Here is a 27,823-nt window from a genome sequence, read left to right on the forward strand (position 1 = left end):
TCACTGTACAACAAGGGTAAACCCGGGATCGCTATAACCTCCCCCCCTTAAAGAATTTCGCCCCCGAAATTAAGCACAAGTTTTCAAAAACAGGTTTTCCTCCATTTTGAACAATGTTACAATTTAACATTCAACAATTCGACCCATTACCGGTCATCCCATCCCTTTAACAAGAGATATATCACAATATGTAAACAACATATGTATTATTAATCATGCATCAACATTATGCACTAACTTTCCAATGTCAACAATATACTCAACACATATAATGTCACATTCAACTTCCATATGAGGCAAGTTCCAAACATACTTCCAATTTTCACAACTTAAGACATATATAAAAGCTCTTAAGTTCAACAACATGCAAAATTTATATACAAGATTACATATCAACAAACAAGTCCGGATATTTCTCTCGGACTTCCAACTCACGTTCCCAAGTGGCTTCCTCCACTCCGTGATGTTTCCACAAGACTTTCACCAAAGGAATGGTCTTGCCACGCAGGACCTGATCCCGCCTATCCAAGACCCGAACCGGTCTCTCCTCATACGAGGCATCCTCATCTACCTCTAAATCGGTCCAATCCAACACATGTGATGGATCTGGCTCATACTTCCGAAGCATACTCACATGAAACACGTCATGTACTCCGGACAACTGCGGCGGTAAGGCTAACCGATAAGCAACCTCGCCAATCCTCTCAAGGATCTCAAAAGGACCAATAAACCGAGGGGATAACTTCCCACTCTTCCCAAACCTCATCAAGCCTCGCCTAGGTGATATCTTCAGAAAGACATGATCACCTACCTCAAACGCCAAAGGCCTCCTCCTACGGTCGGCATAACTCTTTTGTCGACTCTGGGCTGTAACAAGCCTCCTACGGATAAGTTCAACTTTCTCCGTCGTCTCCCTAACCAACTCCGGACCCAACAAAGGTGCATCACCCACCTCGGCCCAACAAACTGGAGACCTACACGGTCGGCCATACAAGGCCTCAAACGGTGCCATACCGATGCTAGACTGAAAACTGTTGTTGTAGGCAAACTCTACCAATGGCAAGTGCCTCTCCCACGTCCCACTGAAGTCCAGGACACAACCCCGAAGCATATCCTCGAGGATCTGAATAGTACGCTCGGACTGCCCGTCAGTCTGAGGATGATAAGCCGTACTAAAGGTCAACTTAGTGCCCAAGGCACTCTGCAAACTCTGCCACAACCTAGCAGTAAAACGAGGATCTCTATCTGAGACGATCGTCACTGGGACCCCGTGCAATCTCACTACGTCCCGAATATACAAATCGGCAAGATGATCTACCGAGTCTCTCACGCGCATAGGAATAAAGTGCGCCGACTTAGTCAACCGGTCTACAACCACCCAAATAGCATCACTACCCCGTTGAGTCCTCGGAAGACCCACAACGAAGTCCATAGTGACATGCTCCCACTTCCACTCGGCAATAGGCAAGGGTTGTAACAAACCCGCTGGCCTCTGATGCTCGGCCTTCACTTGCTGGCAAGTAAGGCACTTCGATACGAAAACAGCCACATCTCTTTTCATACCCCGCCACCAAAACTGGCGACCCAAATCCTGATACATCTTAGTACCTCCCGGATGCACCGCAAGGCGCGAATGATGAAACTCTCGGAGTACTTCCTCTCGGCAAGACTCCGGTACAAACAAACGGTCTCGGTATCTCACACTCAGATCGGGATACACCGTCAAACCCTTCTCAACTTTCCCACTGGAGATCTTCTCTCGGAGGGATTCTACCTCAAGGTCACCTCTCTGTGCCCCTAACACTCTAATCACAAGTGTAGGCTGCGTAACAACAGAAAACAAGGCCGCAGCCTCGACAGATTCGCCCAGTAGCAAATCAAACTCGCCAAGTGCTCCCAACATCTCCCATTCCCGGATGGCTATACAAGCTACATCACTAATGGTTTTCCTACTAAGGGCATCGGCCACAACATTGGCCTTTCCCGGATGATAATGCAACTCAAAATCATAATCCTCGATGAACTCCATCCATCTCCTCTGCCTCAAATTCAAGTCTCTCTGTGTAAACAGATATTTCAAACTCTTATGATCCGAGAATACCTCGAACCTCTCACCATAAAGGTAGTGCCTCCAGATTTTCAAGGCAAAGATCACAGCTGCTAACTCTAGGTCGTGTGTAGGGTAATTCTTCTCATGTATTTTCAACTGACGTGAGCCATAAGCTACCACTTTCCCCTCTTGCATCAACACACAACCCAAACCCTCTCGTGAGGCATCACAATAAACCGAGTAACCCAACCCTCTCTCCGGAATAATCAACACCGGTGCGGTGGTCAATCTAACTTTCAGCTCTTGGAACGACTTTTCACAAGTCTCACTCCACTCAAACTTGACTCCCTTCCTAGTCAATCTAGTCAACGGTGACGCTAACCTGGAAAAATCTTTCACAAACCGACGGTAATACCCAGCTAATCCCAGAAAACTGCGGATCTCAAACACACTCTTAGGCTGTGCCCAATCTTGCACTGCCTCAACCTTGGATGTATCAACAGACACCCCTTCCCCGGATACCACGTGGCCTAAGAACTTGACTTCCCCCAGCCAGAACTCACACTTCCCAAACTTGGCATACAGCCTATGGGCTCTAAGTAACTCAAGCACCACTCTCAAGTGTGCCTCGTGCTCCTCCTCGGTAGGCGAATAGATAAGAATGTCGTCCACGAAGACAACCACAAATCGGTCTAAGAACTCCCGGAAAATCCGGTTCATCAAGTCCATAAAGACTGCCGGTGCATTGGTAAGCCCGAATGGCATCACCAAAAACTCATAATGGCCATACCGCGTACGGAATGCCGTCTTAGGAACATCTTCCTCCCTGACCCTCAACTGATGGTAACCCGATCTCAAGTCTATCTTAGAGAAACAACGGGAACCCTTCAACTGGTCAAACAAATCATCTATACGGGGCATAGGATACTTATTCTTAACCGTAGCCCGATTCAACTTCCGATAGTCAATACACAATCTCAAGGCACCATCTTTCTTTTTAACAAAGAGTGCCGGTGCTCCCCACGGTGAAACACTAGGGCGAACAAAGCCCTTCTCGAGCAATTCCTGGAGCTGAACTTTCAACTCAACCAACTCTGCTGGAGCAAAACGGTAAGGTGCCATAGAAATCGGCGCCGTACCAGGCACTAAATCAATAGAGAACTCTATCTCTCGGTGAGGTGGCAAACTAACAAGTTCTTCGGGAAAAACATCCGAATACTCACAAACCACCCTCGGTAACACAATCTGAGTCTCAACACACTCGCTACTCTCAAAGCTAGCAAGTAACCCACTAAGCTCACTTCGCCCTCGCGAATCATACCCCGGTGGCAAAACACTACCAACCCGGTCTCCCAAGAAATGGAACCACTCCCCGCTCAAGGTACACAATGTAACCCTCTGGCGGTAGCAATCAATAACAGCCCGGTATGACGATAACCAGTCCATACCCAAAATAACATCAAAACCCTTCATGGGCATGACAACAAACGGAAAAGGAAGCCTATAGTCGGCGACCTCTATATCACATCCTCTAACACCCTGTTTCAGGATCAACTCACCGCCCAAAGGCGATACCACACAAATAGGAGATGCTAACTGTGCTAACTCCAATTCCAAAACAGATGCAAATGCAGCAGATACAAAAGAATGAGATGCACCCGTGTCTATCAACACACTAGCAACCGAGTTGCAAAACAGAAAAGTACCTCTCACCACCGATGGAGCCGGTACTAAATCCTGCGCGGTAACAGCATACACGCGCCCCGTAGGCCCCTGGTCTACCTGCTCACCTCTCGGAGCAAAAGACTGCTGCACAGACTGGGATGACGAAACTCCCGGATTGGCCCTCGAGGCCTGCACAGACTGAGCTGGCTGGAAACCCTGCGTCTGCCTAGAACCAGACGCTCCCGAAGTGGCACACAACTGTGGGCAAAACCTCTTCATGTGCCCAGGTTGTCCACACTGATAACAAGTCAAGAGCTGCCCCCTGCCCAAACTCTGACTCTGCGGTCTAGCTGATGAAGAAACAGCTTTCTGACCTCCACCCTTCTGCGGGCAAACAGAAACCTTGTGACCCAACTGGCCACACTTGTAACAAGTGAATTCCCCCTGACCACCTCTCCCTGAGCCTACACTCGGCACTGGGAAGGTCGATCTAGCAACACCACCCTGCGACTGCTGAGGGTTAGAACCCCTCTGCCTCCTGCCATCACTCTGACTATCTTGGCTCCTCTTGGAGCCTCTCTGCCCCTCATCCTCCTCCTGCATCATAAGCTCCATATGAGCTGCAGCATCTACCAAGTGTCTATACTCCCGGATATAGGACCCACCAACTCTCAACTTGAGGCCCCGCCTCAACTTCCGCTCAAACTCATAGCAACGGCGTTCCTCAGACGCCACCAGTTCAGGTGCAAACCTAGACAGACTGGTAAAAGTAGCCTCAAACTCGGCCACTGACAAGCCCTGCTGATTAAGCCGGCTAAACTGATCCCTCAGCTTCTCCCTAGCTACTGCAGACAAAAACCTCTCCTGAAAAGCATTCACAAATGCCTCCCAAGTCCCACCAACACGAGCCTTCTCGTACTTCCACCATTGACCCGCATCTCCCTTCAGCTGGAAGGATGCCAAGGTCACTTTCAGTGCTCCGTCCTCGATGCCAAGCATCTCAAACGTCTTCGTTGTCTGTTCGAGCCATTCATCTGCCTTAAGCGGCTCTTTAGGATCCCCAATAAACTCGTCCGGATTACACCGAAAGAACTCCCTCTTCAAGAAGGAAGGCCCTGCCTCAGCTGCCTGATTCTCAGCCCTAAGAATACCCAAAGCTCCTGCTAACTCTCTGGCCAAGGCACCCATAGCCTGCTGACCCACTGGCTCAGCCACATTGGCTTGACCAACTCCCTCCTGCACTGCCGGAATCTCACCCTGTAACGGTACTTCCTGCCTCGCAGGTCTACCACGCCTAGCACCTCTTCCTCGTCCTGACATCCTAATAAAGGCAACACAGAACGTTAGCACATTCATAGGTGTGCCGAAACTAAACACTCACGTCCTAATGCATGGACAAGTGTAATTCACTCCACATAAGCACATAAACACATAAGCACTTACGAATTTCATTTCCGGATAATGATAGTCCCGAGACGTCACTAGAGTTCCGGTTAGAAATAGCATTGATCAAGTGCTTTTCCAACAAGACTCCCAGAAACTCAAGGATCCAATCAACATCCCAGAAATTAAATCCCATACCCACATAGTCACATAAGCATGTTATCAAGTAAGCACACAGCATTTGATACTACATCTAAGTCTCTATCAAGCGAGACAAACCCATTGTGATACTAATCACTTCCCACGTACCCAAAGTATTCGAACCCGGTACGCTCTGATACCAAGTTGTAACGCCCTCAAAATAATAACATTAAACCCAACAAATAAGACAAGCGTTGATAGATAAACTAACCACCTTCTATCATTCATTAGAATTCCATTACATAAGTATTACATGTTAATCTCATAACAAAATGCCCTACGGGCTTACAGCTTTCCAAGTTAACACTTGGTTACAACAAAGAGGTCTAACTCGTTTACACATTAAGCCCTTGGCTTGAAATTACATGTAATACATCAAAAGTAAAACGACAAAACTATGCCCGCCACTAGCCTCCCAGCTATGTCCTTGGAGGTGGCATGCTTCCTGCACCTGAAAATGATGTTCCCATATAGGGTGAGCCACAGCCCAGTAGAAATACACTAAACCAACCATGGACAATGACTAAAACATTAGCAATTGATAGTTGGTCAACACTGATACAATCACATAAATTACATATTTATGTCAACGACTTACAAGTCCCATTTACTTTTCATTTTTCCTTTTTCAACAGATAAGCATGCTAGCTCTATCATCATTTCCACAGATATGTATAAAAACTATATCTCACATTCAGATAAGCATAAAAGCTATATCCACAATCTCAACAGATATGTATATCAACAATATCCACAGATAAGCATACAAGCTGTATCCACATTCTACAACAGATATGTATATCAACAATATCCACAGATAAGCATACAAGCTGTATCCACACTTCACAAAGATAAGCATATGAGCTCTATCTTCACTTCTCTAGACAAGCATATGAGCTCTGTCTACGGAGTACATCCCCTATCTCCTCCAAATACCTATCCGGTTTAGAGGTCCATCCCCTATCTTCCCCTAAACCGCGGAGTACATCCCCTATCTCCTCCTCTACACACAACATATATAAACACATTGGTTCTATATACAATCACACAATACATACAATTAATGTATTCAATTAACCGTCAAGTTCCATGACACATTTCATTGATTAGTTTCAGTTTGCCTAATCAACATACATTGTCTACAACAATCACGACTATCCTCCACCGATAGCCCAAAGCAGTTATTTCTAAACAGAAAATAAATGCACAAATGGATATTCAATCAACATTTCATTTCCTCATTTCTCACCAATTAATTATCCCAATTAATTAAACAATGTAATTAGGCCATTTTCCATAATTAACATTTCAACCCTTAGGTCCCATTTTCATCAATGATTCAACATTAATTCCATTTTCCATGCCAAACATGCATCTAGGTTTATTATGAATAAAACCCCAACTTTTGTATAATTGCGCAAAAGCCCCAAACTTTTACAAAATTACCAAACCAAGCCCAACATCTCAAAATACCAAAATTTAAAGACAAAACCCATAGAGAGGAGTAGGTTATCCCTACCTCGAAGTTTAAGCCAAAAAGGAGATGAAGACTCCAAGATCAACTTGCTCCAAATCCAAACTTTTTCAGATTAAATTGAAGCTCTCAACGCCCTCTATCTTTTTAACAAAGGCCCTAGGCTAGATTCACACCCTAGGGAGATGAAATCTTAGAGAGAGTGCAAGTTTAGAGTGAGAGAGGCTCGGATTTAGGTTTTGCTCAAAGAAAAGAGGTGAAAAAGTGATGTTTTAGACGCTGCTGTCCGCTGATATAAAACACTCTCGCTCGAGCGAAGGATTGGTCGCTCGAGCGACCAGACACAGAAAACTCTCGCTCGAGCCAAGAAGTTCTCGATCGAGCGAAGAAAAACCCAGACCGCTCGAGCCACGAAAAGCTCGCTCGAGCCAGAAACTACAACTCTCAGGTCCAGAACCGGGGCAACACTACTCTCGCTCGAGCGACAACCTCCTCGCTCGAGCGAAGGACCAAAATTCTGGGCAGCAACACTTGGTTCCCAAGCACAACCAACCTGTAACAAACCTGCCCAACACATCCCAAAACTCAAAATACAAAGTAAAGAGGATGCAAACTAGGAAATAAACAACTACCAACACTCACGGACACATGTCCGGATCACTGTACAACAAGGGTAAACCCGGGATCGCTATACCGATTGACATGAATGATTGGGCCGAAGGCCGATTGACATGAATGATTGGGCCGAAGGCCGATTGACATAAATGATTGGGCAGAAGGCCGATTGACATAAATGATTGGGCCGAAGGCCGATTGATACAAGTGATTGGGCCAAAGGCTGTCTGCTGTAACTGTTTCAAAGATTGTTTATGTATCTTCCTTATTGATATTATTCTCTGGGCTTTTGCTCACACTCATTCATGTTCATGTAGGTAAGCCAAGGGACGTCCAGAACCAACCTCGGTGAAATTGTGAGAAACAGTCAAAGTTTTGAGGAGTCAGCCCAAATGTCTCATGCATGAGACTGTCTTCGCCTTTGTCCTTTGTTCATAGTTTTGTTATGTTGGCGAAAGCATTAGACTACTTTTGTATATAAGTCTTGGGTGCGACTGACTTAAACTTGTATGATCCTGTATATACGGTGTTCTGTGTTAGTACGTATTTTGATATGAGTTATTAACATATAAATGTTTGGAATGTTATAGTGTGCATATAAGCATAGCTCTATGGACAAAGTTTTAAATTTGCTTCCGTTTGGCTCCTTTACTCTGATGAGTTTTGTTTTATAAGGTTGGATGTAACGCCCTCAAAATAATAACATTAAACCCATCAATATAAACATATATTTATATACAAAAGATCCACATTGTTCAATTCGTTAGAGTACTTCATTACAAAAGTATTACATGTTAACAACAAAAACAAATGCCTTACGGGCTTACAGCTTTCCAAGTTAACACTTGGTTACAAAAGAGAGTACTAACTCAATTACACATTAAGCCCTTGGCTTGAATTTACATGTAATACATCAAAAGGGAATAAGACAACAAAAGTGTGTCCGCCTCTAACCTCCCAAGCTATGTCCTTGGAGGTGGCATGCTGCCTGTACCTGAAAATGATGTTCCCATATAGGGTGAGCCACAGCCCAGCAGAGATATACAAAACCAACTATGAACAATGACTAAAAGATTAGCAATTGATAGATGGAAAACACTGATACATCCACATATATCACATCACAGTTTCATAACATACGAGTCTATGTCACTTTTCATTCTCCATCTTTGTTTAATAGGTAAGCATATTAGCTATACCAACACATCAACAGATAAGCATATTACACATCAACAGATAAGCATATTAGCTGTATCCACACTTCACTAGACAAGCATATGAGCTGTATCTACACTTCTCAAAGATAAGCCTATGAGCTGTATCTTCACTTCTCTAGAGAAGCATATGAGCTGTATCTACGGAGTTCATCCCCCATCTCCTCCCAACACTATCCGGTTTAGAGGTTCATCCCCCATCTTCCCCTAAACCGCGGAGTACATCCCCCATCTCCTCCTCTACACACAATGCATATAAACACAAAGGTTCTATACACAATTAATCAATACATAAAATTAGTGTATTCTATCCACCGTCATACTCTATGACACGTTCAATCGATTAGTTTTCGTTTGCCTAATCGTCATGCATTGTCTACAACAATCAAGACTATCCTCCACCGATAACCCAAAGCAGTTATTTCTAAACAGAAAATAAATGCACAAAATGGATATTAAATCAACATTTCAACTTGGTGAGCGATAAATGATCCAACTACACCCCCTAATCCCTTCCCTTACCAATTTCCTCATTCTCAATTCAATCCCCCATTTCCAACAATTAATTGTCTACAAATTAGTCAATCAATGTAATTAGGGCATTTTCCATAATTAACATTTCAATCCCCACGGTTTCACTTTCATCAATGTTTCAACGTTAATATCATTCCTACATGCCAAACATGCATTTAGGTTTTATATAATTAAAAACCCCAACTTTTGTAAAATTACACAAAGGCCCAAACTCTCTCAAAATTTCCCAATAACCCCCAACATATCAAAATGGTAAAATTTAAAGACAAAGCTCATAAAGAGGAGTAGGATATCCCTACCTCGAAGTTAGAGCTCGGATGGAGAAGAGACCAAAACCAAAGTGCTCCAAAAGCCAAGATTTTAGGATCAAAACGACGCCCTCGACGATCAACACAACTTTTGTGAAGACCAAAGGTGAGGAAAACACCCTAGCTAGATCAAACCCTAGAGAGAAGGGAGTTTCTAGAGAGAGGGGCTCTCAAAAATGGGTTTTAGAAAAAGTAGGAGAGAGAAAGAAAAGTAAAAAGTGATTTAAAATCACCCAGCGAATAACTCATATACGCATGACCCGCTCGAGCGTAAAGCACAAACATCTGATCCCGCTCGAGCGCATAGATAACCGCTCGAGCGCCAAGAAACAAAAGCAAATCACATCCGCTCGAGCGTGAAAACCAGTCCGCTTGAGCGCAGATTTTCATCTCCCAGAACTTTACAGGAAAAAGGACTACCTGCTCGAGCGCTAACAATCCCAGGAAACCTGCTCGAGCGTAGAAAACACACCTGCAGAAGTTTTGCAGGGCCACGAAATACTGGAAGTGTGCAATATCCACTCGAGCGCAACAAGACCCGCTCGAGCGGAACGACCAAAAACCTGGCAACAAGATTTCAGACCAAGGTTCAACCCACCTGTTCGAAACAAGCCCAACACATCCTATAACTCAAACAAAAGGAATTAAAGGGACAACAACAAGATGGATACAACTTCCAACTTCATGGAACCGAGTCCGAAATACAACAGAACAGTAAAGGGACAACCGGGATCGCTATATTGGAGGCCGTAGGTAATCTCGTGATTACTGGCCGGTTATGGCCTTAACCCATAGGGGCGGGTTCGGGTCGTGACAGAGTGGTATCGGAGCACGAGTTAATAACTCACACACTTGTCCAAAAGAGCAATAAGCGTCTCGAAAAGATCTAGGATGCATTCATGTGATAAGTATGAATTTGAAAAGCATCAAGAATACACTTAACTGTTAAATGTGAACAACTATGTGTTATAAGTTTGTGAACTGCTTGCATTTCAAATTATTTGATTATGTATGCTCTTTAGTATATGCATACCTGTGTATTTTTTGTGTAAAGTATAATGCAAGTTTAATCAGATGGTGAGAACAACAGGTGATGAGATAGAGGAATCTTCTACTACCAGACTGGATAGAATGGAAAGACTGATTCAGGAAATGGCAGAGACATTGAGGCAACATCAGGAATGGGAACAACAGTGGCAGCAGCCACATCCTCCACCTCTACCTCCGGCACCTCCTGTGCCAAATAATCAGAATGATTACCGAACCATAGCTCTCACCAAAGAGTTCAAGAAAATGAAACCACCACAGTTCCATAGTGGATTAGATCCTTTGAAAGCTGAAGCTTGGGTCCTCGGCATCGAAAAACTGTTTGAAGTGTTCCCGTGTTCAGAGACACAGAAAGTGCTTCTAGCCACCTTTATGCTAGAAGACGAAGCAAGAAGATGGTGGATGTTAATGCATGAGAATTGCAAAGATGCTGATTGGGTAAAATTTCTAGAAATTTTCTATGACAAATACTTCCCGCAGTGTGTCCGGGATATGAAGGTGGTAGAATTCATGGAACTGAGGCAAGACAGTATGACTGTAGCCGAGTATGAGGCCAAATTCACTGAATTGGCCAGGTTTGCGCCACACGTGATTGATACAGACTATAAAAAGGAGAGACATTTTGAAGGCGGGCTTCGAAGCGACATTCTAGAGAGGGTGAATGTCTTGAAGTTGGAAACCTACATTGGGGTACTAGACAGGGCCATAATATCAGAAGCTAATATAGCTAGACAAACTAAACCGACAACTGACTGGAAGGGTAGTAAAAGGTAGGGCTTCTTTTCAAAGAAGAAGTTTTCAAAGAAGCAAAATACAGGCTCCTCGAATACTTCTAATTCTTCTCGAGATATAACCCCATTGTGTGCTACTTGTGGTAACAAGCATCGTGGGGTTTGTTACCGTGTGTCAGGAGCTTGTTTTAATTGTGGTAAACAGGGGCATATGGCCAGAGATTGCAAACAGAACAGTGGAAAATTTGTTACTAGTTCGACAGCATCAGTCCCAAAACCAGGAAATGCTACGAGACCTACTCCTGCCGGAGATACCATGAGACAAGGGAGAGTTTTTGCACTTGTTCCGGGCGATACCCGGAATGCCAACGCAGTTATCTCAGGTACCATTTCTATATGTAATCAGGACGCCTTTGTATTTATTGACTCTGGATCAACACACTCATTTGTAACATGTGCATTTGCATCTAGATTGAACAGACCTTTAGAATTACTTCCATATCTGCTATGTGTGTCTGCTCCATCTGGGGAATCTGTATTATGTGAATCTATATACCGGTTTTGTGATATGCGTGTTGAGGATGCTATCCTATATGTAGATTTGTTACCCTTGAACTTTAGGCATTTCGATGTAATTTTGGGCATGGATTGGTTGACCAAATATTGTGCCACCATTGATTGTGTAACAAAACATGTTGTGTTTAAACCACCAGAACATAAAGAGATTGTGTTTGTGGGTAATGGGGTAGTGCCTCCACCTTATTTGATATCTGCAATGAAAGCATGTAAACTGATCAGGAAAGGGTGCCAGGGTTATTTGTGCTATGTGTTGTCTGAACAATCTATGAATGTTGAATTGAGTGATATCTGTAGACGTCCCCGAACGTCCCGGGAAAATCCCATTTTGTTCATTGGGCTTACCACAGCTCGGACTCAATGTCATGGTTCTTAATTTGACCTCGCAAAGTGCAACACGAGATTCATAAATCACCAAAGAGTCCAAATCCGACAAATCGTTTTGAAAAATTGATTTTTTTAGAAAGAAGTGCTAAACGTGGACTGCTTTGCCAGACACAGAGTCGCCACCTAAATATTTTATTTTGGGGGGAATTTAAGAAACCCTGACCCGTGCCTAAGGCCACGTGTCCGTCATCACCAAAGTTGCCTCGGCTCAGGAACTTGGGTACGATTGGGGAAGGTCATGCAATGAGCACCCCCGCTCGCCCGATCACAGATCGGCCACTACTAAACATGATATCTTGTTTTTGAAAACATATGTGCTCTTATTCCGGTTTATTAGCCTAGAATTGCTACGTGATGCGCACAACATACAAGTATAGACTGGATCGTCTAAGTTGAAACAAAACATCTCATTTTTTAAAGCGGTTTGCTACTCGCAAGTAGGCTAAAATGCAGATTTGGCCACCCTCTAGTGGGCTTCGGAAACATGGTGATTTGCCACTCTCAAGTGGGCTTAAAATTCGCAATCGATGAATTGTTCCAATTTAAATAATCCAACCTTCACCCACAGGCATTTGGGTAGGTATATCACATAAGTAGTTAGCCTCATGGCAAGCATGCTATCATGGCAGTCACTCACACACATGCAAGGATGCTAAAGCATAAACACTTACCGAGTACTCTAAGCCAAAACAAAAGATAGTTAGTAATCAATGCATGATTCTAGTTCATGTTAAGATGGCTAATGCAACACATGCAAAATGCAACTAAGATAGGCTCGGTTATTCTAAGATGGCATATTAGATGCTACAGATAACATGTATTCAACTCAGAATTGAAATACAATGCAGTTAGTATGATGCACCGAGCCCGGTACATGCAACACATATGAATGGATGCAATCATGCGAGCATAGGGATGCTAATTGAAACATGGGGTTGGAAGACATGCATCACACACACGCACACTTATTACAACAGTTGGCCCTCTCGACGGAGGGTCCGAATAAATAATACAACACCAACTAGCTAATCTAAGCTAATCTAATTAAGCTAGTTATTACACAACCAAAATGAATAATAAATTACAGCTAATTATTACACAACTCTAATTAATTAACAAACTAACTAAGTAAGCAATTAAACTAGCATGAAAACTATATGAATGTGGACTGCCACAGCTCTGCCTTGAATGATAAAGGATGCATGCATGCTCGAGTCGCCTTGTCGGGAAATCCATCACGATGCCCCGGCTTGCCTTTGTTTGCAATTGATTTTAGAAATTTGCACAAAGCTCCAAAGAGATGAAACTTCACCCCGGGAAACTGTGGGAAGGCTGCCGACCAGCTTATAGGCATGGGAGACCAATTACCGACCACCTTTTGTGGTGGAAACCAAAGAAGGTGGTCGGCCTGCCAGAAAACCTGGTCGGCCGACCAGTTTCTTCTGCTGGATTCTATTTTTCTGCAACAAAGGGAAAGAGAGAGGCACGACAAGGTATTTGCAACACGTGTGTGCATGACCACTCTCCCCATCATTGCATAAGCTCTAGGGAGTGTAGTCCTCGACCCTCGGGCCACCGGTCGCGCATCTCGATACATGATGGCCGAGGAGTCGAATTGCACAACTCAATGTGAAATGAATGCACACACAAGCACCTAAAGCCAACAACTCCATCATGGGTAGTAAGAGTGTCGGTGACCGCGAATCGAGGCACGTTTCGTCACTTTGAGTACGAAACGTCCCTCGTTTCCCGTGTTCGGACTAACTCCTATTCCGAACACAATGCAACAAGCAATGGCATGCACAATGCGACTTTAAGTATGCAACCTAAATGCTATGCAACTAAGTGATGCAAACATGCAAATGATGACATGCAAGCATGAAACTAGCATACACAATGCTATGAACTAATAATGGCATACTCAATGCACGTGGTACTTAGCATACACAATGCACCTAAGAACATACACAATGAGATGAACAAGGCATGCACAATGCTGATCAATCATGCGACAATGTGGCATACTCAATGATATGGAATACAATGGCATACTCAATGCAAAAATGGACTTAAACCAAAATGAATGGGCCTCAGCCACACCCAAATCAGTGGCCAAACATGATGAAAACAAGACTCCAAAACTCATGCTAGCATACACAATTCAAGGACCAAAGCCCAAGGGCACAAAATGCAACTCTACAAAAGCATTGAAAGGATGAAATATGGCATACAATGACACATGTTCCAGCTCTGAAATGACATACAAAATGGCTCCGAATCATGCAAATAACTCACACAATGCATGTTGAAAGGCTCAAGTACCGAAGCTAGTGAAGCACATTACACTAGAGGCATGCAAGGCGATGCTCAAATGACAAAACCAACTCTGAACAGACCTTAAGTAGGCCCAAAACAGTGGCAAAATGGGCCAAGATGGTCGCTTGAAAGGCATAAGAATGAAGCTCAATGCAAAGGCTCATAAATGGGGTATAATGATGCAACTCTCAAACAAATTGAAACAGTGACAAACATGAGAATATGGCCAAGAAATAAACTCTAAAATATCATGCTCAATGATGCTAAAACATGCAAACACCTCAAGTTAAGCATGCAAGGGGATTCAAAACTCAAGGCTAAGCAAGGCTATTACACTACAACCATACATAGAAAGCATCATTCGACCAAGGGACCCCAAAACAGAGCTAAGGCAATCCAAAATATGAACAAAATTAGTTTGGAACATGGCCAAAATATGCTAGCATAGAGGGCCAGAACAACATGCATTATAAGGTAGTGAACATGATTTACACTACAAGCATGTGAAGCATATGAGAGGCTACCAAACCAACCAAAAACAGAATCATGGCATGCCAAATTATGGCTAAAAACCCACTGAAACATGACCAATACATGCAAGAATGCGGTGTTACTTTGATAGACTATGCAAGGGATTGTTCTACACATGCAAGAGGCAAACAAAAGGTGACCAAGCCATCCATAGAAGAGTCTAGGCAGGTCCTAAAAGTCACTAAAAATGGCCTGAACCAAGGCTAGGAAGTGTGGAAATATATGCTCCTTTGGAAAGCCAAAAATGCAAGCAAACAAGGCCAAAAGAGAGAGGGTCACCCCTTTCTGATTTTGGCCCTCAAAACCACATGCCAACCACTGAAAATCCACTGGATTTCAGTGGCTAAAGGGCCAAGCAAAGCTCAATACAAAGGTCTCATGGCATGGCTCAAAACAAGGCTAAATAGAGCATGCAAGAGGGTAGATGACCCCCAACACCAAAAGAGCCTTAAACAAACTTGAAAATCACTTAAATATGAACCCTTTTTCAGTTGACAACAAAGCTCAAATAAGCATGCAAATGAGGCTAAGAGAAGGATCAAAATAATGCTTAAAAGAGGGAAAAGTGAAGCTCATCAAAACCAACAAACTTTGGGACCAAAAATCAGCTCTTTAACCTCTGAAAACAACCTCCAAGAACCTCAAATCAATGGTGGAAGTGTATGGCTATGAGGTGTAGTGTAAAAGGGTCAAGAACAATGCACCTTATGAGCCAAAATATAGAGATATATAGAGGTATGTATTGTTTTGCCTTAGAGAAATTATGAGCCTGGTTCAAGGAGGGGAAGGGCCTCTCTTATAGACAAACAAGGCCAAAGCTTCGTCAAGAAGCTAAAAAACAAGGCTCAAGATCCTCCATACACGTGTATGGAGGATACAGTCCATGCCTTCCAACTGGCACCCACTCAAACAGACAAAACAAGAAAGAGCTGGCCGACCAGAAAAGGTGGTCGGCCGACCAGGGTAGGTGGTCTCCCACACAAAAAAGTGGTTGGTGGCTCCATTTGGTGGTCTCCACTTTGAAAGCAAGCTAGTGGTGTGGTAGGAGACCAGCAAGTGTGGCCCAAAGACCAAGAAAACCAGCTTCCCGACAAGAAAATCGGCTGGTGGGGAGAAAGTGGTCTCCAAGGAGAAAAGGTGGCCTCCCACCCTTGTACCACCTCCCAAACAAGGAAAACAAGGTTCATGCCAAAAATGCACCAACACGGATGCAAAACGAGAGTTCGGGGGGCAAAACGCGCGGCCGGGTTCCTAAAAGCTGGCTGTTGAGCACCAAAAGTGGCATACGGCCACAAAAGTGGTCTCTCGGACCACAGTGTCCCTCTAGACAGAGGAAACATGGTGTGTTCCAAAAACCGTGCAAAATAGAGAATGTTAAGCGGTCTCAAGCCGAGGCGCGCGATCGACGGCTCTGAAAGCTGGAAACTAGTCTCCAAACGGAAACAGTGGCCTACGACCACGAAAAGTAGTCTACGACCACTGAGAGATGGTCTACAAGACCTCTCCCTCCCGTTGGGAAAAGAAAACAAAACTTGGTCCGCGGACCGAGTCAAAGCACAAAAAAGTTCCGAGGCTCGGAGGCAAGGCTCTCAGCTGAAACTTCGAAACCTCGAAACGAGCACAACATGCGCGATCACCGAGCGCTCAATCGATGACGTATGAGTCTTAAGTTCGGTCAAAAATGGGGTGTCTACAATATCCCTATTGTTAGAGAATTTCTAGATGTGTTTCCAAATGAACTACCAGGGGAATTGGTGGACAGGGAGATAGAATTCACTATTGAAACTGTATCAGGCACCCAACCTATTTCTAAAACTCCCTACAGAATGGCTACTGCTGAAATGAAAGAATTGAAAGAACAGATGCAAGACCTGCTTGACAAGGGGTTTATTCGACCTAGCATTTCGCCTTGGGGTGCACTAGTTTTGTTTGTGAAAAAGAGGATGGAACTTTGCGTTTGTGCATCGATTATCGGGAATTGAACAAGGTAACAATAAAGAACAAATATCCCCTACCCCGTATTGATGACTTATTTGACCAGTTGCAGGGATCACAAGTGTTTTCCAAGATTGATTTGAGATCCGGGTATCATCAGTTGAAGGTAAGGCGAAAGATGTTGAGAAAACCGCATTCAGAATGAGGTATGGACATTTTGAGTTTCTTGTTATGCCATTTGGAGTGACTAATGCTCCGGCAGCATTTATGGACCTAATGAACCGAATTTTTAAAACCTACCTCAACGAATTTGTTGTGGTTTTTACTGATGACATTTTGATATACTCTAAAGATAGACTTGAACATGAACATCATTTGAGAACTGTCCTGCAAATACTTAGGGAAAGGAAATTGTTTGCTAAACTAAACAAATGTGAGTTTTGGTTGGATGAAGTCGTTTTCTTAGGGCATGTGATCAACAAGGAAGGGATTTCAGTGGACCCACAAAAAATAGAGGCAATTGTGAATTGGCCTACATCGACCAATGTAACAGAAGTCCGTAGTTTTATAGGTTTAGTTGGGTACTACAGGAGGTTTGTGAAAGATTTTTCGAAAATAGCTGTGCCTCTTACCCAACTGACACGCAAGGGGCAACCATTTGAGTGGAACGATGAAAGAGAATCAGCCTTTCATGAATTGAAAACAAGATTGACCACTGCACCGATTTTGACATTACCATCAGGTACGGAAAATTTTATAATTTTCAGTGATGCATCTCATAAAGGTTTGGGTTGTGTGTTAATGCAGAACGGAATGGTTATCGCTTACGCCTCTCAGCAGTTGAGGCCACATGAGAAAAATTACCCAACACATGATCTAGAATTGGCCGCAGTTGTTTTTGCTTTGAAAATCTGGCGGCATTATTTGTATGGGGCAAAGTGTGAAGTCTACACGGATCACAAAAGTTTGAAATACTTTTTCACACAGAAAGAGTTCAATATGCGGCAGAGGGGATGGCTGGAATTGATAAAGGATTATGATTTAGAGATTTAGTATCACCCCGAGAAAGCTAACATAGTGGCCGATGCCTTGAGCAGAAAATCAACGAGGAGTATGGCTTGTTTTCTTACTGAACAGAAAGAGATCTTGCAAGATTTTGAGAAGTCTGAAATTGAAGTGGTAATGTGTGAACAGGGCGGATTGATAGCCGCTATTACAGCCAAGCTGGCAGTCATTGATGAAATCAAGCAGAAATAGAAAGAGGATGAATTCCTCAAGAAAGTGATTGATGAATTTGAGACAAGTCTGAAGGCAGAGTTCAGTATTGAAAATGAAGTGTTGAAATTTCAAAACAGAATGTGTGTCCCAGATATTCTGGAACTAAAGAAGAGGGTTTTAGATGAAGCCCATAGACCCGTATTTGCGATGCATCCGGGTAATAATAAAATGTATCGGGATTTGAAACAAACTTATTGGTGGCCTAAAATGAAGAAAGAGATTGCAGAATATGTGTCCAAGTGTCTTCAATGTCAGCAAGTCAAAGCTGAACATCAGAAACCAGGCGGTCTACTTCAACCTCTCCCTATTCTTGAATGGAAGTGGGAACATGTGACTATGGATTTCGTTGTTGGCCTACCTCGGACTTCTCGAGGTATGGATTCTATTTGGGTTGTAGTAGATAGAATGACTAAATTTGCACATTTTCTACCAGTTAGAACCACGTTTAATGCTTATAGACTGGCTACCATTTATGTTGATGAGATTGTTCGTTTACACAGAGTTCCGGTATCCATTGTGTCGGATAGAGATCCGAAATTCGTATCTAGATTGTGGAAGAGTTTGCAGGAAGCTATGGGGACAGAACTAAGATTCAGTACTGCATTCCATCCACAGACCGATGGGCAATCAGAACGAACAATACAGACTTTGGAAGATATGCTTTGGATGTGTGGTTTGGGTTTTCAGGGGAGTTGGGAAGCCTATTTGCCACTTGTAGAATTTGCATACAATAACAGCTTCCACTCCAGCATCGGTATCGCACCATACGAGGCTTTGTATGGTAGAAGGTGTAGATCACCTATTTGTTGGACAGAAGTCGGGGATAGAGCTTTACTTGGGCCTGAAATTGTGCATGACACTTTTGAGAAAATCAAGATCATTCGGCAAAGGCTCAAAACAGCTCAGGACCGACAAAAGAATTATGTAGATGTTCGGAGAAGACCTCTTGAGTATGAGGTTGGTGACCATGTGTTCATCCGTGTATCTCCGATGAAAGGCCAAGTCAGGTTTGGAAAGAAGGGCAAGTTGTCACCCCGTTACATTGGGCCGTTTGGCCTAGTTGCCTATAGAGTTGCTTTGCCACTGGATTCGAACAAATCCATAACGTGTTTCATGTGTCCATGTTGAGGGATTACCTCCGAGACCCGTTTCATGTGATTGATTATCACCGGGTAGCTATTGATGAAAACATGGAATACGCCGAATGGCTGGAACGAATTGTTGATCGGCAAGTGAAACAATTGAGAAGCAAGTCCATCCCAATAGTGAAAGTGGAATGGAAAGAACATTATGGGACGGATGCTACATGGGAGAAAGAGGAGGAAATGCGACTACGCTATCCATATTTGTTTCCCGACGAAGGTAAAATAAGTTTGGAGGACCAAACTTCCTAAAGGGGGGGGAGACTGTGATATCCCTGTTCCGTAATATGTTAATTGGTCCTTAATATGAGCATGATTATGTGTTTAGTATGATTTTGTGTGCCATTATGTGAAATATGTGGCTTTGAATTTCTATCTGTTCACCGTAGGAATATCCGTTTGATTATGTGCTTTGGAAATTAAATTGAAGGCCCTATCGGCCACAAAAACTGAAATCGATTGCGCCTTTGTGATTAGCACAATTTTTAGAGCCTACGATGAAATTTAATTGGAATTTGGTTCGGATCAGATTAAATTGATTAAAATAATGACTTAGTGCTCAAATCATTTAATCTTAAAATAAAATGACTAAGGGAGCTTCTTATTAAGGGCATTATACACCCAATTCTTCTTCTTGGTATTCATTTGGCTGACTTAACTCTAAGGAGAGAGGGGGAGGTTCGGCTAGAAGGAGAAAGACTGTAAGAGATTGAAGTTTGATCTCAAAGCTTGGAAACCTTGAAGATTACTCAAGAATTTGCTATAGATTGTGGGAATTAAAGCTCCTAGGTGAGTATTTCATGGATTCTAGTTTATAATTTTGTGTATTCAAGCTAGTTGGGTAATCAAGAGTAAGAATTGAAATGAAATTGAGTTATTATGTTGAATTGAAGGTCATTGTATGCATGCATGTGTGTAATTGCTTTGAATATTGCATGTTTGAGCACAAAGGGTATGAGCCATGTAAGTTTGCAGTTGAAGCCCATGTTTTGATCACCTCATCATCATCTAAGTTGAGAGTAAGGGTTATATAGCACATGCATGTACAATTCATGAGAATATGAACTTGAACGCATGAATTTGTTGTGTTAGAATGAGTTTGATGAAAGATTGGGACATGCATGTGATTTATTTGTAAAATTGAGCTTCATTGGGTTGTAATTTGGGGTTTATACCATGTTAGTACAAGTGTATTTAAAGTTTGAGCTATTGCATGCAAGAAATGCTGGTTGAATGTCGAATTGGAGCTCAAGAACATGTTCTGGAAAACCCAGAAAATTTGATGTCCGCTCGAGTGGGGAAACCGCCGCTCAAGCGTGAATTTCGTGCTCCTAGTATTTTTGCAGACTTGGATGTCCGCTTGAGCGGGTAAGTTCACGCTCGAGCGGGGAACTATTTAGACAGACCTTCAGCTCGAGCGCTAGATTTCAAGCTCGAGCATAATTTTGATGCATCGAGTACTTTTGCAGACATTATGGGTCCGCTCGAGCGGGGACCTTATTTTCTGAAATTTTGAAAAGACATTTTGTGTTTCAGTTTCTATTCTCTTTCACTTCCAAGTACTCTTAGGCCTGCATTGAGCATTGCAATTGAGTTAAAGAGATAATAATGAAGCCTAAAGAGGGAAATGTGAATTTGGAACGGATTGAATTGTTTGTGACCCTTTTGTTTTCATGGAATGTGTAAGGTTAAGCTCCAGAGCAAACCAACCAACCGATCACTATGAGTAATATCTTAACCAGATATTTGAAATATGTTGTTGTCGAATTGTTTACTTCTATGGAAGTTTTATAAGTTCATTAATAAATGATTGGGCAGAAGGCCAATTGACATGAATGATTGGGCCAAAGGTCGATTGACATAAATGATTGGGCCGAAGGCCGATTGACATGAATGATTGGGCCAAAGGCCGATTGACATAAATGATTGGGCCGAAGGCCGATTGATACAAGTGATTGGGCCAAAGGCCGTCTGCTGTAACTGTTTCAAAGATTGCTTATGTATCTTCCTTATTGATATTATTCACTGGGCTTTCGTTCACGCTCATTCATGTTCATGTAGGTGAGCGAAGGGACGTCCAGAACTAGCCTCGGTGAAATTGTGAGAAACAGTCAAAGTTTTGAGGAGTCAGCCCAGACGTCTCATGCACGAGACTGTCTTCGTCTTTGTCCTTTGTTCATAGTTTTGTTATGTTGGCGAAAGCATTAGACTACTTTTGTATATAAGTCTTGGGTTCGACTGACTTAAACTTTTATGATCCTGTATGTACAGTGTTCTGTGTTAGTACGTATTTTGATGTGAGTTATTAATATATAAATGTTTGAAATGTTATGGTGTGCATATAAGCATAGCTCTATGGACAAAGTTTTAAATTTGCTTCCGTTTGGCCCCTTTACTCTGATGAGTTTTGTTTTATAAGGTTGGAGGCCGTAGGTAATCTCGTGATTACTGGCCGGTTATGGCCTTAACCCATAGGGGCGGGTTCGGGTCGTGACAGTCTGAGTCTTAAGGTCGGTCAAAAATGGGGTGTCTACACTGTCCCTCGACCCCGCCTGGGCACTGCCCTGAACCCGTCAAGGGGCGCTGCCCCCTGGACCCCCGCGAGCTGACCGGGCAGCTCGATTCCCGTCATAGTTAGCAAAGTGGCAATCTTGGAAGCATTAACATCACAAACTTCTCTGCAAGGAACAATTTGGGTTGGATTCGCATCTAACAACTCATAGTCTCACTGAAATAAAAAGTGCAAAAACAAGTACAATTGAAAGAAGTTTGTCAAACGGGATTGCCAAGAATAAAAACCTAACAAATGAGTTGTACAGATTACATTGTATATATGGATCAGTTGGGAATCAGTTATAACAAACTCCTAATACACAACAATATCCTAACCAACTCCTAAGCTAACTAGCTTTGTAACTAACTGATCTGATGTGGCTGTAGCTGCACTGACTAAAGCTGGAGCTGATTTTACTACTGAGCTGATATGGGATGAAGACTTAGCTGCCAGTGCCGCTGAGCTGAGCTGGGATGATGAAGTATTCTCAACAATGACAAGTTAAATCATTTGGTTGTCATTGATTTTGGCACCAGGCCAAATTTTTTGGCGGGAACAAGGAAAAAATATTTGCGACGAAATTAAGATATGGCGACAAAAATATTAGTCACCAAATATATAATTTTGGCGACAATCTTTATTTAGTCGCTGAAAAGTTGGGCAACATTTATGTCGACCAAATTTCTTAGTTTCCTTTAAACTATTTGTCAAAACTACGCAGTTTTGAATGTTATACGTGCCCTAATGTTTTTTTTTTTCTTAGAATTAGTTAAACACTTGAAACTCCATTCCCATTCCCTCACTCTCATGGCCTCGAACGACACGAATATGTCCTCTCCTCTCTTCTTCTTCTTCTTCTCCATCTCGCTCTCCCTCTCTCACAACGCCGACTGCACTGGCAGTGGCACTGCCCTTTTTTTTTTTCCCCTCTTCTGTTCTTCTCCTTTGTTTTTCTAGTTTTCTGATTTGGCTGTTGTATGTTATGGGTTTGGTGTGATTTTGATTAACTTTTTTTAGGTTGCTGTGGCACAATCAGGTGGATTGGCCCCTCTTCTATCACAGGTAAGCGATTCACAACTAAGGGTTTTTCATTTCCAAACCTAATTTTCTAACCACATGATTTGCTTGCACTTTCAAGATTTGGTTGTTTTTATTCTCTTTTCTTGTTTTTGATGGGTTTGGAGACGGCTTGTAGCATAGAGCTTCCTATCACAATAGACTATTGAAATGCTTAAAGAGATTATAATTGAAGGAAAATGGCACTTTAAGATTTGTAGAAGAATAAATACAATAAACTAAAAAATGAGATTTCATCATTTTTAATTTTCTAGGTTTTAAATTTCAAAAATATTAATATTGGTTGAGTTCTACTTTCTGCAATCTGCATAATAATGATAAATTAGTAGCATAAATAAAAAAGATCAAATTCATTTATTTGATTTCCATGTATTTAACTAGTTTTGCTATGCTTTTGTCATATCAACATATTATATGCTGCTTGATATAAAATTTAGCATTTGGAACTACTATGTGTTTGGTAACGTTTACGTTTTCAGTTTATATTTACAAAAATTTTATAAACTGGTTTTTGTTTATTTTTTATTTATTTTTAGAAAAACATGAACTACAAACGCGTTTGGTAATTGACAAAATGTTTTAAAAAATTTTAAATATATAAAAAAGAGTGAGAAATGACAAGCGGTGGCGGAAGACGGTGGTAGAAAGGGGTGATGGTGGGTGGTGGGTAGCTGGTGGTGGTGGCTGGTGGTGGGTGGGTGGTGGCGGTGGGTGGGTGGGTGACGGTGGAGGGTGGTAGTGAGTGGGTGGTGGTGGTGGTGGCGGCGGCGGGTGGGTGGCGGATGGCGGATGGTGGTGGATGGTAGTGGCGGGTGGTGGTGGTGGGTGGGTGACAATGGCGGGTGGTGGGTGGTAGCGGGTGGGTGGTGGTGGCGGGTGGTGGGTGGTAGTGGCAGGTGGGTGGCGGATGACGGGTGGTGGGAGGTGGGTGGTGGGTGGTGATTGTGGGTGGGTGGGTGGGTGACGGTGGCGGGTGGTGGGTGGTAACAATTGAGTGGTGGTGGTGGTGGTAGTAGTAGCGGGTGGTGGGTCGTGGTGGCAGGTGGGTAGCGGATGGCGGGTGGTGGTGGTGGTGGGTGGGTGGGTGATGATGGCAGGTGGTAGGTGATAGCGAGTGGGTGGTGGTGGTGGTGAGTGGTGACGACGGGTGGGTGGGTGGCAGGTGGCTGGTGGTGGTGGGTGGCTGGTGGTGGATGGTGGTGGCTGGTGGGTGGTAACCCTTGAACTAGGGGCAAAAGTATTTCAAATGTGCTCGAAGAGCGAAAAATTAGGACATTTCTCAAGCTAACGAAGAGCGGCAAGAATGCCAAATCCCAGAAGGGAGGAAATAAGAAAGTATTGCTGAAGGACAATTGAGTTCCTATCCGCAACACTGGGGCTGTTCAGACCCTATTGGATGGACTTCTACATCATCAGCAAACAGCAGCCATTCTCCTGGATTCAGATGGCTTCGAGATCTCAAACCGATCAACATGAACAAAGCTACACTTTTACCCTTGAGAGGCTCGCTGGGCCGAAAACCCGAAAGGGTGACCCAGGCAAAAGTTAGAGCAATAAAAAATTCTAAAAAGAAATAATAAAAAAAAATGCAAAGAATGAAAAAAAAAGATGAAAAGAAGAAAAGAATGAAAAGAAAAGAAAAACATAGCTCGCAAGGTTGAAAACCTAGAAAGGGCGGCCTTGGCAAAAGTTAGAGCGTAAAAAGAGAGGTTAAATATCCGAGTGAACCCGGAACTACGTCAGGCTTGATTCCCATGTCTGGGATACGTAGACAACTTCATTTTGAAGTCCAGCCATAAACACTTCCAAATCGATTGTGCTCATGTAATGGTTCTGATCATCCTTGTCTTCTCTGTATCCGAGAGTTTGGTTGTGATAGTCACTATGAGAACTGGTTACAGTGTGCTGCGGTGCTATTCAAACAAGGGGCAACTTTCCGTTGCCATACAGTGCACTGTGGTGCCACTCAGACAAGGGGCAACTTTCCGTTGCCATGCAGTGTCCTTCAGACAAGGGGCAATTTTTCATTGTTTTGAATCTGAGGTTGTGCATCTCAAGAGTAGATTCTGTGTTGGTCGAGTAGTGGCCATTTGCAAAAATAGTTTTTGATAATTTTTTTTAATAAGTTGACTAATTTTCTCGAAAATCATTCCTTTTTCCAAAATCGGACCATTTCTTGGACCGAAAAAAGGAAAATTTTCAGTACTCATAGCCTGACTTGCATGATTTCAAATCAAAAAGTGGAACAAGTATGTTAATCTAACTCTCATATTGGTCAAAATTGTTTTAGTAGAAAGCCAAAATAAAAAATGGTCAAAATGATGAACTAAGGCCACAGTTGAGTCAAGTGTTCTGTCTTTTCCCCATTGTCAATATACATGCCAGAAAGGGCACTCTGCCTGCTAGAAAAGGGCACAACTGAAGCTAACAGAAAAGGGTTGAAAGCTCTCAACATCCTCCAAGCAACGAGGTATCAAGCCAAGTGCAAAGCACGAAAAGAAATGGATCAGGATATTGCACTCCCTCATCTAGAAAGGTCTGGCCACATCCGAACTGGCCAAGGGCGTCATCAACCGATGCCAACTGCAGATTGGCTACAAACCCAGTCGTAGCACAACCCCTCTGTGGGAAAGTTCACTGTTGTGAGCGGAAGAAAGAGAATCTAGCGGAATGTTAGGGGCAAGGGCCCACAACTGCTTGTTTATCCATCAACCACCCAGGGAAAGGATAAAGAAGAAGAGAGATTAAAGAATAGAGAGATGTGCGCTGAGAAAAAAAGTGAGGAAAGGGTTTTTTCAGAAAAAAACAATGCCTGAGTGCCAGAGTGATGTGAGAATCACAGATGAGAAAGGGTGGGAAACAATACACGAAGAAAGTGGCTCCTTGTGAACTGAGAGGTCTCTTGCCATTGGAACACGTCTGAGTGTCGTGTGTGTTGTTTTGTTTGTCTCGATTCTTGTTTTGAGTCATTTCGTGAGTGTCAATAGATGTGTTTAGGTTGTTTTCCTTTGTTGAGTCGTGGTGCGCTGTGTTCAGTCGTAGGCTCAATACCCGGTCAAGAACTCATTTCTCAATTTTAAATCGTTTTCTACTCAAAATGTTGTGCCATTCTCTACATTTGGGCAAAATAGTATCTGTTCTTTTGTAAAACCGCAAGGTTCAACCCAGGTCATGTCAGAACAATAAAACCAGGACCTATCTGAAGCTATATAGGTTCCAAACTGCAAAGCAAAAGAAAAAATGAAAAATCGAAGCATCTGAGTTTGTTTCAGATTCTGGGATTGTACTCCGAATGTAGCCCTTCAGGCCTTGTTAATGCTTCGATGTATGAGTGTGCCTCTACCTCAAGCTCAAGTTCAAGCCTCCTTCAAAGCTAGAATGGTGATCAGAAGTGTTCTACGTGAAGAATCCTTGTCAGCACATCATAACCTTTGTACTGTGAGTTCAAGGTAAGAGTTCGAAGAACACAAGGGGAGATCCCCGTCAAAGTAGAGCGGTTCACCGCCACTCACCCAATGAGGTGCTTTTTAAAGCACCGCTTTGTTTGTTTCTTGCATTTCCTAAGTATCATGCACTACATTGCTTGTAACATGTTGTAACATGTATCATCATTACACTTATTGCATTTATTTGCATCTTGTGTTATCTTGTATCATTTATCCTTTTATGCTGCGCAACGTTTAGGATCGTTGTCCTCCTGGGCTTTCTCAGGGCGCGTGAACCACGGCCCTGTGCGCATTTTATCTCAGGTTGTGTCGTGTACACACTTGGGCGGTTGCATTCCTGACCTCTTCTCACAATTTCAGCGTGGTTAGAGTTTGTTCCTTCCTCACAAGATTTCAGCGTGTTTGGAATTTGTTTACCTCTTCTCATGAATTCAGCGTGGTTAGAGTATGTTCCTTCCTCACACGATTTCCGCGTGTTTGGAATTTGTTTACCTCTTCTCACGAATTCAGTGTGGTTAGAGTTTGTTCCTTCCTCACGCGATTTCGGCGTGTGTGGAATTTGTTTACCTCTTCTCACGAATTCAGCGTGGTTAGAGTTTGTTTCTTCCTCACACGATTTCGGCGTGTCTGGAATTTGTTTACCTCTTTTAATGAATTCAGCATGGTTAGAGTTTATTCCTTCCTCACACGATTTCAGCGTGTTTGGAATTTGTTTACCTCTTCTCATGATTTCAGCGTGGTTAGAGTTTGTTCCTTCCTCACACGATTTCAGCGTGTTTGGAATTTGTTTACCTTTTCTCATGAATTCAGCATGGTTAGAGTTTGTTCCTTCCTCACACGATTTCAGTGTGTTTGGAATTTGTTTACCTCTTCTCACGATTTCAGCGTGGTTAGAGTTTGTTCCTTCCTCACACGATTTCAGCGTGTTTGGAGTTTGTTTACCTCTTCTCACAATTTCAGCGTGGTTAGAGTTTGCCTTTCCTCACACGATTTCAGCGTGTTTGGAATTTATCTCAGGTTGCATCGTGTATGCGCCTGATCGGTTGTTTTTGGACCTCTTCTCACGATTTCAGCATGGTTTGAGGGTCCCTTTCCTCACACGTTTTTAGCGTGTTTGGAATTTATCTCAGGTTACGTCGTGCACGCTCCTGATTGGTTGTTTCTGGACCTCCTCTCATGATTTCAACGTGGTTTTGAGTGTCCCATTCCTCACATGATTTCAGCGTGTTTGGAATTTATCTCAGGTTGCATTGTGTACGCGCCTGATTGGTTATTTTTCCTCCTTTCATGATTCCAGCATGCTTGGAATGTGTCACCTTTCGCATCTATTTGTGCATTCATTTTATCATGCTATTTTGC

At 43.0% G+C, this 27,823-nt stretch overlaps 1 long non-coding RNA gene across 1 annotated transcript; it reads right to left on the reverse strand.

Annotated features, from left to right (window-relative positions):
* Nucleotides 1-8,139: 8,139 nt before the first annotated feature.
* On the reverse strand, nt 8,140-9,850 carry LOC145789879 (uncharacterized). Its single transcript, XR_014328335.1, has 2 exons — nt 9,436-9,850; nt 8,140-8,382 (listed from the first exon to the last, which is right to left on the reverse strand). It is a non-coding gene; the product is annotated as an uncharacterized LOC145789879 (long non-coding RNA).
* Nucleotides 9,851-27,823: the final 17,973 nt, after the last annotated feature.

Source organism: Camellia sinensis, chromosome 1 (assembly GCF_055761805.1).
Source record: "Camellia sinensis isolate YWXY chromosome 1, ASM5576180v1, whole genome shotgun sequence".
In the NCBI taxonomy this organism is placed as follows: Eukaryota; Viridiplantae; Streptophyta; class Magnoliopsida; order Ericales; family Theaceae; genus Camellia; species Camellia sinensis.